Below are 14,357 nucleotides of genomic sequence, written 5' to 3'. Positions count from 1 at the left end.
ATGCCACTACTACATTTCATAATGTACATCAGAGAAAGGAAATATTTGACAATGGGCAAACACTGAATAAATAATCTATAAATATTATAAAAATAAATTAGCAATTTTATTCATTATGTTATATTCGCTACAGTTCCTCTTTAAAGGATACCACACCTGAAACTGAAGACTGCAACATCCAGCCCCTGTACACGACCCTCGCTGTCCTCCAGGGCCTCCTCCTCACCCAGCTGTTCAACTTGCTAAAGCAGCTGAATTGTGCAGTACTGTGCATACGCTGGTCCAGAGGCATACATCTTCATACTCACTATGTCAAGCCTCGTAGCCACGCATGTGCAGAACGCTATGGGAGTGCGATCAAGGAGGTGTGCTGCTGGGCCAGTGTAAGTGCAATACTGTGCGACTTGGCTGCTGTAGTAGGCCGAACAGGTAAGCGAGGAGGACAGTGAGGGACATGCAAGCCTAGGAGGGATTGGTGAAAGGGGACATGTGTCCCCTGAGCCAATACGTGCCTGTTTAATGAGAATTATTGCTGTTATAGCCGGTGATCATTCTCAAAATGCATACAGGAAGTAAATGACTTCCTGTAATGATCGTGTCCACGTACTTGACCCCCTTACTGCAGCTGTGGTTGGTCAAAGGGATCATGTGATCCCTTGACCAATCTGTCCTCAGTGTCCCGCAATGATCATTATTAAGGTGCCCATTAACGGTACAATTTTTTCATCAAATGCGATCTTTCCACGCAATTTGTACAATAGAATTGCGCAGTGTGTGTCGAAAAATCAATGTAAAATACTATAGACAATTGGAACAGAAAATGTAAATGAGTCGAATGTTGGTATTTATGATCAAATCAGAAGAGCGAAAATGCCCTAATTGACCCGTTTATGGGAACAATCAATGATTACCTTCCAATTACTGTACTGTCAATCAGGGCTGTGGAGTTGGAGTCGAGGAGTCGGAGCAATTTTGGGTACCTGGAGACGGAGTCGTTGATTTCAATAAACTAAGGAGTCAGATGATTTTTGAACCAAATCCATAGCCTTTGTAAAAATTAGACTAAGGAGTCGGAGTAGGAGCAATTTTGGGTACCTGGAGTCTGAGTTGGAGTCTGTGGTTTCTGCAGAGTCGGAGAATATTTGTGCCGACTCCACAGCCCTGCTTTCAATCATAAAAACGACATCAAAAGATAGCATCTGATGAAAAAATTATTCCGTTAATGGGCACAACGCATGGTTGCCTGAATTTCGGGGCGACTGCACCCGCTATCCCATTCAGGATAATGAATGGGATAGCAAGCGCTGCCCCCACGGGAGTCATGTGCATTGCAGAGCCGCGCTGAGCGCATGGCTCTGCGTTGTATAATGGAAATGATCCCTAATAGTGATCAATGATTAAAAAATTGTTAAAAAAATGTTTAAAGTACAAAATATATACAAAAGAAAAAAAAAGTGTTTATGAGTGCACCTGATGCTTCTCCCTCCCATGCAGCAATGATTGGTGTAAGGGATCATGGGGTCCCTGAACCAATTAGTGTGCCTGAAGATCCGTACCTATGACACAATTTTTGCGGCAAGTTTTTTTTTTTTTTTGCGATGGGTGCCTTTTTTTTTCATGATGTGTAACATTGTTTACTGAAAATTAGTTGAACCATGTTTAGCAATATGCAGCAATCGTGACTATCATGAGGGATCACTGGCAACCAATCGCTCAGATCCCCATTGCCCAATGCCGCTAATATTGGCTATAATAGTAAATTTGGAAGCCAGAGTCATACAATAAAATAGAAGATGATGGTGGTTGCCCACTATAGAAACTGCGGCTATAAATATAAAAATAGCTGGTGCCACAGCAGTTTCTATAGTGGGCGATCCCGCTGCCTGTTATTTTCAAAATTATGATCAAACTTGGGGAAGTTCCAGCAAAACTACACAAGTTGGTAGCTTACAAAACATCCACTTTTAACCTCCTTAGCGGTAACCCCGTGTGTGACACGGGGTAAGCCGCCGGAGGGTGCCGCTCAGGCCCTGCTGGGCCGATTTACTTAATTTTTTTTTTTGCTGGACGCAGCTAGCACTTTGCTAGCTGCGCCAGCACCCCGATCGCCGCCGCCGCGCGCCCGATCGCCGCTATCCGGTGCGGCGCGCGGCCCCCCCCCAGACCCCGAGCGCTGCCTGGCCAATCAGTGCCAGGCAGCGCCGAGGGGTGGATCGGGTCTCCCAATGACGTCCCGACGTCGGTGACGTCATTCCGCCCCGTCGCCATGGCGACGGGGGAAGCCCTCCAGGAAATCCCGTTCTTTGAACGGGATTTCCTGATCGCCTATCGCCGGAGGCGATCGGCGGGGCTGGGGGGATGCCGCTGAGCAGCGGCTATCATGTAGCGAGCCCTCGGCTCGCTACATGATTTAAAAAAAAAATAATTAAAAAAAAACTGCTGCGCTGCCCCCTGGCGGTATTTTTCATACCGCCAAGGGGGTTAAATAGCCCTGGTTATTAGCTTTCCATAATGGTGACTTTTGTGGCCTTTGTTTAGACTCTTCTAGGGCTATGCAAAGTATGGCGCTACAATACTTTGGGAACAAAAATTGGCCTGTACAAATCCAATTGCACACTTTGGAGTTGATGGCCTGCATATATGCCCCACTGGCTATCAACTGAAAGATATGGGGTATTATTTTAACTGTGATATGTTGTAGAATAGATTTTAGGGTTGAGGCCTATGGCAATTCTTTTTAGTGACAAACTGAATAAAAAGCAATAAAATGTTTCAGCATTTTAAATATGTATGTCATAAGGGTATATTACTGTTATTATTGAAAATATGGGCTTGCAATTATTGATAGAGTACAATGAGAAAATATAAAACACAATATAGAAAAAATACACCTTTATTTCCAAATAATATGTTATCCCCATACTTTGCACTACTTTAAATATTGGGATTACCATTCTAAATGGGCAAATAAATGGGTGGCTTTTATCTACGGTAGCATTGTTTATTTAAAAACTATAGTGAATGGAAATTGAGAAATAGTGTTTTTTCAATTTCCTTTAAAATGCATAGAGAATAAAAAAAACTTAAAAAAATATAATTCCCAAAAAGCCTAATTTGTCCTGAAAGAAAAACAAGATCTAGATCATTTAGATGTGTTAACTAGTGAGAAAGTTATTGGGGAAGGGATGGGAGGAGTGCTGAAATGTGAAAATTCCTCTCGTTCATAAGGTGAAAACAACACCTGGACTGAAGGAACAAGATTATAAATATATAAGCTGTTACTGCTGCATTACTGATTGTCCATATGTCCCTTTGTTCACAAAATATAAACTGGACATTTTATGATGTTGGTGAGCTGATCCCTTTGCGTATGGTATAAATATATAAGGGTGAAAAAAGCTCTGATTGTAAAGCTCTGTGTTGGAGTTGCAAGGATAGGCAGGTGTCAAGAGCAGTAACTCACCTGTAAATGACTAGAGGTCTGAAACTCCACCCCTCCATCAGCAAGAATGCCATGGCCATTTTTATCCAAAGTCTACCAAAGCTGTGGCCACCCCCACCTGTGTTGCCCCCAGCTCGGCACCCGGCAATTTTTATGCAAGCACTAAAATTCCAATGCGTTTTGTGGTAACTTGCCTGCTTCTTCAGGTCAATCAGATCACAGTGCCTTGCCCTTAACAGTCTGGATTTCTGTTATTGAGATACTCTATACCAGAAAGCCAGACCACTAAGAGGCTCTCAGTACAAGAAAGCCAGACCGTTAAGGCACTTTGTTTGATTGATCTGAAGAAGCGGGCAAGAATAAAAAAAACTTTGCCCTTTTATTCATTGGATGAGAACATTTTTTCCCAGTATTCTGGCCTATTTTTTCAGGAGGGGTAAGACCAAAACTACTTTTCCTTGTTAAAGAACGATTGAAGTGAGAAGAATATGGAGGCTGCCATACTTATTTCCTTCTAAACAATACCAGTTGCCTGGCAGCCCCAACAGAAACAAGCATGCAGCTAATCTTGTCAGATCTGACAATAATGTCAGAAACACATGGTCTGCATATGCTTGTTCAGGGTCTATGACTAAAAATATTAGAGGCAGGTGGATAGCCAGGTAACTGACCCTGAGGTAAGGTCAGAGGGATAAAATATAAATACCTGGGGCTTCCTCCAGCCTGATCGCTCCCACTCCATCTTCTTCTGAATTACCGTTCTTCCGCAATTGGACCCGGAAAGTCCTCCGGTCTAGGGCCAACTGCGCATGTGTGGCCGCGCGCTCCCACCACGTTTAAGTTGCCGGGAGCGCTTTGCACCTACGCAGTACTACTGCACAGGTGGAGAACTCCGGAAACGAAACATGGGCGTGCACCTGGCTGGACTGCGCCGACTAGCCCCGACTGATGGATTTTCCGAGGCCAGTAGCGGGTGAACGGGTACTCAGAAGAGGACGACGTGGGAGCGATCAGGCCGGAGGAAACCCCAGGTTTGTATATTTTATTCCTGTGGCCCCATCTCAGGTACACTTTAGAAGGAAATAAATATGGCAGTTTCCATCTCCCTCTCGCTTCAGTTGTCCTATTAGCATTTTATATACACCAGGCGCCTCCGCAACAGTGTTTTGTCACTCCATGGGTCACAGTTGTTGTTGTGGCACAAGATGAACCGATTAGGAGGTTACATTATTTTGGCTGACTAGCTTGTGTATCATTTCCAGTAGAGCTGTACAAAGTAAAAATCAACATGGGTGCATACCACAGAGATACTGTAATACAACATAATGCCAAGATAAGACAAAAATGTTAATGTGTCAATAATTAAGGAGACAATTGTCTAACAATACCTACAGCAATGAGAACAACAACATTAGAGAGCCCTACCCTGACACACTTACATTCTAGAAGGATCTACAGTCAACATTCCTTCTCTATACTGTCAGTATACATTTATTAATAATGGCCTCTAGCAAACAGCTGGGTGGCAGCCATTATAAACTAGTGATTCACACGCAAAGCTAGATAAGCCTGACTAGAAGAACTGGCCCCTGAGTCATGACTACACATCGATGACGTCATAGAAATACTGGTGCGTCATGTGAAGTTTTCCTGCCTAGCCAATGAGAAGAGGGCACCAGCGAGGAGGAGCCGGAAGGTGTCCCGGAAAAATCTGCTATCAGCGGAAGTTAGAGGAAAACACCGGAAGTGTGAAAGAAGGAAGTGGTTGCAACCGGCAGTCCACTGTCCGTAGACAAGCCACCGGCAGGAGCGTTAGCGGGGCGCGTAGAGTTGCGGCGGATAGCGAGGAGGGGATCCCGAAACACGGAGGCCGTGACACTGCCCTTGCCAGGCCGGAGTGTGTTGTCGTTCCGTCACTATAATAGCGCTTCCCCGGAACGGCCAGTGCGGAGAGTAGTTCCCCGTCGCCCCCCCGCCGGTGGTGTGTGTGAGGTGAGTGCCTGGCACGGGGGAGGACCCTCATGTCACATCATGTGCCCCCCATACAGCTGTCCCAATCTGTATGGCCTCTGGGGAGCCGGGGGACGAAGGCTGTGTGGAATGAAGGGGAACCCAGTCAGTGAAGCAATGATTACTACTACTGGAAGATAGCAATGTACAAAACAAGTGGTTTCAGTGCCTAGTACATATGATGACATTTCCATGTTTACTGTTAGTTACTGTTAGTTTACATATCTGTTAGGGTTACAGAGTGTTGGTGTTGTATGGACAGGGGTTAGTCCTGGGGCTCTGGCGAAATGGAAGGGCCAGATTATGCCAGGTTTATTAGGGTTACAGAAACATGTCAGGTCAAGGCACTGGTAATCATAGATTGGTGATCAACATATATTTCAGCCTTCAGTCAATAGCCTTGTTGTGACCTTACATAAACTATTTACAAAGGTTCAATTGATTTTTGACATTTGGCTATTGGGACATAGCTGTCCTGTGTATGGTTAGGTTTAGTTATAAATTGCTTCAAGCAGAAACTGAAGTGACATCAAAAGCTGGAAGCTGCTGGTCAATTGATTTGGAGCTCTTGGCTTGATTGAACTGTTCTCCACTTCCTGTTGAACAGAATTATTATTATTATTTTTTGCGTAAAGTGCTATTGCACTTACATTTTTTTTTTTTTTTATTATTTACAAATAAAATTGGAATGCCTGCTTTAGCAGTGGATTTGGAGATTGTATGCCCAAGTAAATGATTGTTCCCCTTTTTACACTCCATCCAATTGCATTCTACCTTTTGGGTGAGGAAATGTCTGCTCTGACCCACTTGCCCACCTCTTGTGACCATTGGCTGTGCCCTTCCACTCACATAATCAATTCACTAATGACAGGGAATCGAGCGGTGATAAGGAAGCGCCGGCGGGGACGAGCGGGAATCGATCCCTAACTAATTGCTCACAGGGATTGTGATTAGGGATCGTTTGGGTGACAGTTTGGGGCCCAATTTTGTACAGAGATGTCATTAGCCTCCAGTGTAGCCATGTGTTCTGTTGCTATGGACAGGGATGGATAAAAAATGCCCTCTGCCAAATTGATTTGCCATACGGTTCGCTCCCCAACGTATTAAGCGGGCTTGCCGTTGCTGTACACACACTGGATTCTATGCAGAGAGGTGTCCCAACCGGCCTTTTTTTTGCAGAGAACCAACTAGCTTGTATACAATGCTTGACGTTTCACCCCTGCTTTGTATGATGAGTAGTGGTAAATTGCAATAGAATTGGGTCATTTTCAGTAGATGGCCAACTTACCATTGCATAAGCAAATCTTTACTACATTGGGCTCTATTCACAAAACTTCTCAAAAATCTTTATCACCTAATTGATAAAAATAACCTTTCAGCACATTTACAAGCAACATAATCACTCAAAGTAAGTTGTTCCTGATTAACTTCATTTCAATATTGCTTGTCTTACCTTAATTATATTTATATTTTTGCTGTTGTTTGAAGCTTAAAAATACTCTGTAATTAAAGTTTCCCTGGGGGGTATTCACCTTGGTAGGGGGAAACCTCTGGACCCTATCGAGGCATCCCCCGTCCTCCTGTGTCCCAAGGCGGTCTCGCTGCGACCCGCGGAATGCACAGACAACAATTTGGCTTTGCAATATTTACCTTTTCTGGTACCAGTGGGGGCGCTGTTGCTGCTCTTTTGCTCGGAAATAGCCGGTCTCAGTCGGGTCCGCTCTACTGCGCAGGAGACTTGCGCCTGCCCAGTAGAGCGGACCCGACCGCTATCGGATATTTCCGCCTATTTTGGAGCCGAATGCCACTACTGCGCTGGAGTCGGGAAGGTAAATATTTACATCCCTGCCGTTCGGAGAGCTCGATCGCTGCCACCGTGGGACGGAGGAGGACAGGGGGAGCCTCGATAGGATTCAGAGGTGTCTCCCTACCGAGGTGAGTACCCCCAGGGTACTCTCTTTAAGAATGTAACAGATAAGATAAAAACAGAGGAAAACAGGTGAAAAACCTTTGTGAATCATGCCCACTGAAGTAAAACTAGACCAAACATGCTAGACATATGCATGCTTCACTATCATTCGTGATTGTTTTGAGTGACTATTTAGGAACATTCACATTGTACAGATGTTGCTGGTAGCCTGTTCCATTCCATGGAGCAAGATAGGTGACAGGCAAGCAAGAGTCTATGTGGTGGGTCTTAAAGGATGACATCGGCCACTTAAAGATTTTTGTCTAATCTATGAAATCTAGTGTGTACATGGCTTTACAATGCTTCTCAGGCAAACCAGTGGTTGAAACAAATATTTTAATGTCCTTTGTTTATTATTGTGCTAATAATATGCAATAATAGCCATGTATTCCCTTTAGAGGGAACCTGTATAGTCTTGTAGCCTTTAAAAGCGCTTGTTTAAATGCAGGTACCTAGAGGCATGAACCAACTGCCCTCAGGGTATTGAATCTGTCAGCTGTGACCTGAACAGGAACTCTCTGCTGGGTCATTTCATGTCAAATCTACATGTCTTTTCCTATTGACCCTGCCAGGTTTTAACCTGTTTTTGTTTATTTTTATTGGCTGCATGGCAAAATGAAGGTTTGTTTATTTTTATTGGCTGCATGGCAAAATGAAGGCACACCCAGCTCTGTAAGCTCAGTGTGTGTGTTTTTGATTTTGATTTTCTTTTTATATTTTAGTTTGCCTCTCAAAATTTCTCTAAAATCTCAAGAACCATTATTATTTAAAGTGAACCTTTAACTAATGGGGGAAAAAAAGAGTTCAACTTACCTGGGGCTTCTGCCCAGGGCTGTGGAGTCAGTCGGGGCAGGTTTGGGCACCCGGAGTTGGTGTCTGAGTCGTGGTTTCATAAACTGAGGAATCGGAGTCGGATGATTTTTGTACAAAATCCACAGCCCTGTTAAATATTAGACTAAGGAGTCTGAGTCGAGGAGTCGAAGTCAGGGCCATTTTGGTTACCCGGAGTCGGAGTCGTGGTTTCATAAACTGAGGAGTTGGAGTCGGAAGATTTTTGTACCGACTCCACAGCCCTGCTTCTGCCAGCTTCCTACAGATGTCCTGTGCCCACACTGGGACCAATAGATCCTCTGGCCCCACAGAGCGTGCCAGTTTTGTTTCTAGCCAGTCAGTGGCCACTGCTCCTGTGCGTCCTCGATCACGCTCCCGTTGCCGTCCCACACATGCAAAGTACAATAAAAAAATCTTGTACTGAGCATGCACTGGATGCTCCTGGTGATGGAAGCATGATCGAGGACTCACGCCGCACAGCCTCAGTGGCCACCAACTGGCCAGTCGTCTTAAACTGGCTCGCTCCAGGGGGACCGGAGCATCGGTTTGTCCTGGCGTGAGCATAGGACATTTGCAGGGGGGCAGTATATGCCCCAGGTAAGTTAAACTTTTTTTTTTTTTTTTTTTGTCCTCAGTTAAGGTTCCCTTTTAAAGCTCAATGTCGGGCACAAATGGTGGCGCTAGTCTACTTTAGGGGACTCAGCGGGAAACCTCATGACGAAATTCTGCTAACCTGATTGGGTGGACAGCACCCTCTCAAACGGCTAGGTTTCCAATAGGTTGTAAACTACGCCCGCAGTATTCGGCCAATCACAACACTTTGTGCTGTGAGAGGGTGCTGTGATTGGAGTACTGGGTGCTAGTCTAGTTTAGGGGACAAATCTTCTAGGGAAAATTTCTCCAATCACAGCACCCTCTATAGCTTGAGGCGTTGTGATTGGCGGAATAGTGTGGGCATGGTTTACTACAGCCTATCTGAAACCTAGCATTTGGAAAGGATGCTGTCCACCCAATCAAGTTAGCATTTCCCTATGAGGTTTTCTGCTAGGTTACCTCAACTAGACTAGGGCCCAAATCGTTTTATAGATCTTTGCAGCCACTCAGTTGTACAGCTTCTTTATGTACAAGCTTCTTGATCATCTGATCCAAAATAAAACATTTAAAATATGCATTCAGCAAATACAACACTGGCTACTTTGCGACGTCTTACTCAGGGCTGTGGAGTCTGAGTCGAGGAGTCGGGGCAATTTTGGGCACCCGGAGTTGGAGTCCGAGTCGTTGATTTCATAAACTGAGTTGGGAGTCAGATGATTTTTGTACAAAATCCATAGCCCTATTAAGTATTAGGCTAAGGAGTCGAGGAGTCGGAGCCATTTTGGGTACCCGGAGTTGGATTCGGAGTCGTGGTTTCATAAACTGAGGAGTCGGAGTTGGAGTCAGAAGATTTTTGTCCTGACTGCACAGCCCTGCTCTTACTACCTGTGCTTCAGTCTAATCAGATGATGTGAATGATGGCAAAATTGTCACAGTCAATTTTTCCATGATTTTTCAAGATTGCAGCAGTGAGAATGCATTTTCAAAACGCAGCCAGTGTGGATCAGCCCTTACAGTATGTTTTGATGCTTGGGGAGGGGTGATGGAGTGGGCAGGGCTCAGTGGGGAGAAAATTCTTTGGAAGATTCAGTCACATGGCCTAGATATTTGTTTTAAAAAGTACAAAGAGAGTGGGTGTTGCTTTTTCTGCTAGCAATGTGTCTATGTCCCTGACAGGTGGTGTCCTAGTAGGCATGCTGTGAGAACTGGAGGTGCATTATTCCCTGTGTATTCTGTATTATTCCAGTGTGCATAAGTCTGAACAGTTTGTAGCAGGTCTCTGTACAGCAATCACACCAAAGCATAGAACTGGTCATGTGATCCCACCCATCTCTCTGTTGCTCAAAGATCGTCTTTGTGGCCAGCACTGCAGCGTAGTAGGCCCTTATTTTCCAGTCCAATTGTCCCCTTCCCAGTGTGTAATAAAGCTTTTAACCCTTCCTATGCTCTTCTCAGTGTGTTTTTAAAAGCTTATGTCAAAACCATTACACTGCTCTTTTACTTAATGCATTTAGAAATCACTGGGGTGTTGTAGCTGTAATTCTGGCCACAGAAGGTTTATCTTGGCAAGAGAGAGCAAAGGTACATGGGCAGGGTCAGGTGATCGGGTCTGTACTCACAGAGATAGAATGGTATCCGCTCTCAGCTCCTCACATGGGTAATGATAGGAAGGGGAATGTTTTCACCTTATCTATGTTACTTTTTTAAGCTCCCAAAGAGCAAAAATATAATAAGTCAAGAAAAGTAATATTGAACAATGTACTTTGAGTGATTTATTTTGCTTGTATATATGCTAAAAGGATATTTTTTTAATTAGGTGATAAATAATTCTGCGTTGATGCTGGTATGAGAAGTTTTGTGAATAGAGCCTATTGTCAGACCTAACAAGATTAGCTGCATGCTTGTTTCTGGTGTTTTTCAGACACCACTGTGGCCAAATTAGCAGGGCAGCCAGGCAACTGGCATTGTTTTAAAAGGAAGTAAATATGGCAGGCTTCATATACCTCTCACTATAGTTGTCCTATAAAGGAAACCTGAAGTGATAGCTATATGGAGACTGCCATACTTGTTTCTTTCATTTTTAGGCCCCTTTCACACAGGGTGCAACGCAGCGCGCTCCCCAGCACTCCCCATGTCGCAGTGGCCATTAGTCTCTATGAGGGAGGCCACTACCCGCGGTGTGATGTGGCGAAAGTGCTTCCGGCTACGCAGGTTCTGCAGCGGGTTGCCGAGCGATACCACCTTCAGGACTAGGGTAATTTGCTTTGTTTGCAATACACTGATTTGAGTCAGTATGTTTTTAACAGGGTTTTTTTTAGTCTCCTAATCCCAAGCGATTAACCTTAATCAAGTAACCCTGGTCTTAAGGACACACGCACAATTAGTAGCCCATAGGAATTGGGACTCAGTCCCTCGTGCAACAGTTCAGGGTATAGTTCTGTTGCTATGCAGTAGAGGCACATGATGGAGCAGGCATACGGAGAATAGTGGACTTGGCCTGTGCTTGGACGGGATGCTGTTGTAGTCCGTATCACTCTTGCCGACACGATAAGAATGCTGTTCACACGTTAGATTATTGGCAGAGGCAGCCCTGACTGGCCGACTCAAGCAAGAACTATCTAGCGCGTGAACCAGACTTGCGTTTGTCAAGGTGCATTTACAGTGAAGGGAGAAGTGCTTCCTGTGCGTCTAATTGTTTTTCCCCAAATTGTGTAAAGTGTAGATGGGCTTTTCCCTGTAAAACTATGCATATTCTGCATCACTCAAGTGATCCCATAGTGGGTTGATATATTTGTAAGTAAGGCTGCAGAGTAGAGCCTCAGTGCCTCAGCAGCAGGTGTGGATAAGATCCCAAAGGGCTCCTTCGCACAATCAACCAGCTGCTGGGGTTAATTGCCTTCTGGTTGCAAAGTAATGCAGCTGAGAAATGAAGGGCTAGTTCACAGTGGTGAGTTGCGTTTCAGAATAATTCTGCATGTCAACTTACTGCCCATATAATTCTATGGGCCTGTTCACAGTACTGCGTTGTAACTGATCGCGTGGCTAGATAGTGTAATGGTTAAGGGCTCTGCCTCTGACACAGGAGACCTGGGTTCAAATCTCGGCTCTGCCTGTTCAGTAAGCCAGCACCTAATTCAGTAAGGAGTTTCTTGGGCAAGTCTCCTTAACACTGCTACTGCCTACTGAGTGCGCTCTAGTGGCTGCCCCGCAAGCGCTTTGAGTCCGACAGGAGAAAGGCGCTATACAAATACTGCAATTATTAATCTAACCCACTGCATGCAGGATTTGTATTAGTTCTCCATTGCAGTTCACACTTAATATAATGTGTTATGTAACTGACCACTGAACCTAGCCAGAATGTTTGTAACTATGGTTGCATGGCATTTGCTACTACCCTTTAAAAAAATGTTGCAGCCACCCAGGGTTGGCTGCAGCCCACTTAGATGCACATGAAAGAGATTGCCGCACGTGCTGTATGCTTGCAGCCGGCTTCGAGCACCCAGCAAATAAGCGTGCCTGACAACTAGTTAAAGGACAACTGAACCGAGAGGTATATGGGGGCTGCCATATTTATTTTCTTGCAAACAATACCAGTTCTATTTGGCTGCAGTAGAGGCTGAATCACACCACAAACAAGCATGCAGCTAATTTTGGTGGTTCAGGTTCTATGGCTAAAAGTATTAGAGGCAGAGGATCAGCAGGATTGCCTGGCAACTGGTACGGTTCAAAAGGAAATTAATATGGCAGCCTCTATTTACCTCTCCTCACAGTTGTCCTTTAGGTGTACTTCTGTCAGCTGTTGCCCTGCACTCAGCAGAGTTCCAGTGAGCCATTACAGTGTGATAAGAATCCATCTTGGGCTAGACAGCTATGCCCCCTGCCGCCCCCCCCTCTGACATCTACCTGGCCTCAGCATTGGTGCAGGGCCAGGAGTTTCAACATGGCAGTGCCAGGAAGAGGGCATGATTGTGCTTTTGAACCAGGAATTCCAATGCAGCATCTGGCCTTACCATGAATTGTTGTAGCAATCTGTGCCACTGAGGTGAGGAGGCTGGATATTCTGTAAGCTTTGCCTTTGGTGTTTGTCCTATGTTCTACACTGTAGATTGCTTTACAATTTTGGAAGTATAGTCTGTAATAAGAGGTCAGCTTGTCCCTGGGCTCTACAGGGTGCTTCTTGCTACTCCTCCACCTCTATAGAACAGAACATGCAGCTTCACCTAGCTGAATGTTCATGCACTGTCAGCTAAAGCCATCAGCACAATCTTCACAGCCAGCTAAAGTAATTGCTTGACAGCCTTCCATCTCCAGACAAAATTACCATGTCTGCCACAGCTAAACAGCTTTATCATACCATGAGTCAGAAAAATTGTTATAGAGCTGTGGAGCCTGTTATATCCAGCTAATGGCCCATACTCACGAGGGACTTTTGTCGCCTCAACACGCGGCGCGCGCGTGTTGCGGCGACAGGTCGCCCGTGAGTATGGGCCGTCGCACGCCCGCGCGCCCCCGAACTGTCGCCCGTCGCTATGTCGCCATGCGATTGAAACTTTCAATCGCATGGCGACAGTCGCCGCTGCCCCCCCGCCGCAACTGTCGCTAGTCTGCGTGAGTACGCGGACTAGCGACAGCAACGTCCATTGAGGTTCACAGACCTTCCGGCGGGGGGAGGAGGAACGTCAGCGACAGCTTCCGCCTTGCCGCTGGTCCCTCTTCCGCATGTGTACGCGGAGGGACCTGGCGAGAAGCTGTCGCCGGCCTCTCGCCCACACGCTCACGTGTGCTGGCGACAGGCGAGTTTTGCAGCCCGTGAGTACGGGCCTTAACACTGAGCAATGTCTAATGATCCAGGCAACAGGATGTCTTCACCTCTGCTGCTAAAGCTAGCCATGCACGAGTCAGTAATGGCCTAATTAGTCTAGCTCCTAGGTTCTCAACGTGTGGTACGTGTACCCCAGGGGGTACTTCTGATGGTTCCAGGGGGTACTCGGGCTTGATATACTTAACCAAGATTAACAAATTTAGGGTTTAGAAAATGATAAATCTTATTTAAACAACACCGAATTAGTGTTTAGCTAATTATAAGCAATGGTAAATGCTTGGAAATGGTTTAGAACCAATTATCATGTACTACGATTAAATATATATTTGTCAAGGGGTACTTGTGATAATGTTTACTATGCTAGGGGGTACTTGGTGAGTACAGGGTTTTAAAAGGGGTATATACCAAAAAAATGTTGAGAACCACTGGTCTAGCTGATCTATCCCTACCATACATGGCGAGCACAATTCTGATAGATTTCAGCAGAAATACATTGCGCCTGGAGAGGGAGGATTCCCATTGGTCTGTAGCAGCGCTGGGCAAACTACGGCCCGTGGGCCATATCAGACCCGCGTGCGCTGTACATCAGATTCCTCCCCCCATCAGAGTCACGAGCGGGCGATTAGCAGGGGTTAAAACTCACCTGCTCTCTGATTCCGACATTGCATCTCCATGGCAACAGGGCGTCA

At 45.4% G+C, this 14,357-nt stretch overlaps 1 protein-coding gene across 2 annotated transcripts in view; it reads left to right on the top strand.

Annotated features, from left to right (window-relative positions):
* The first annotated feature begins 5,151 nt into the window (after nucleotides 1-5,151).
* Nucleotides 5,152-14,357, top strand: part of ZFAND6 (zinc finger AN1-type containing 6) — a 42,464-nt gene continuing 33,258 nt past the window's right edge. The window contains exon 1 of one of the 2 annotated variants that reach the window (XM_068274963.1): nucleotides 5,152-5,434. The gene's annotated coding sequence lies outside the window, so the exon portion shown is untranslated. The remainder of the gene's footprint in view (nucleotides 5,435-14,357) is intronic. The other variant, XM_068274965.1, reaches the window with a different exon arrangement.

Source organism: Hyperolius riggenbachi, chromosome 3 (genome assembly GCF_040937935.1).
Source record: "Hyperolius riggenbachi isolate aHypRig1 chromosome 3, aHypRig1.pri, whole genome shotgun sequence".
Classification (NCBI taxonomy): Eukaryota; Metazoa; Chordata; class Amphibia; order Anura; family Hyperoliidae; genus Hyperolius; species Hyperolius riggenbachi.
This window is presented reverse-complemented; position numbering and strand designations above follow the sequence as displayed.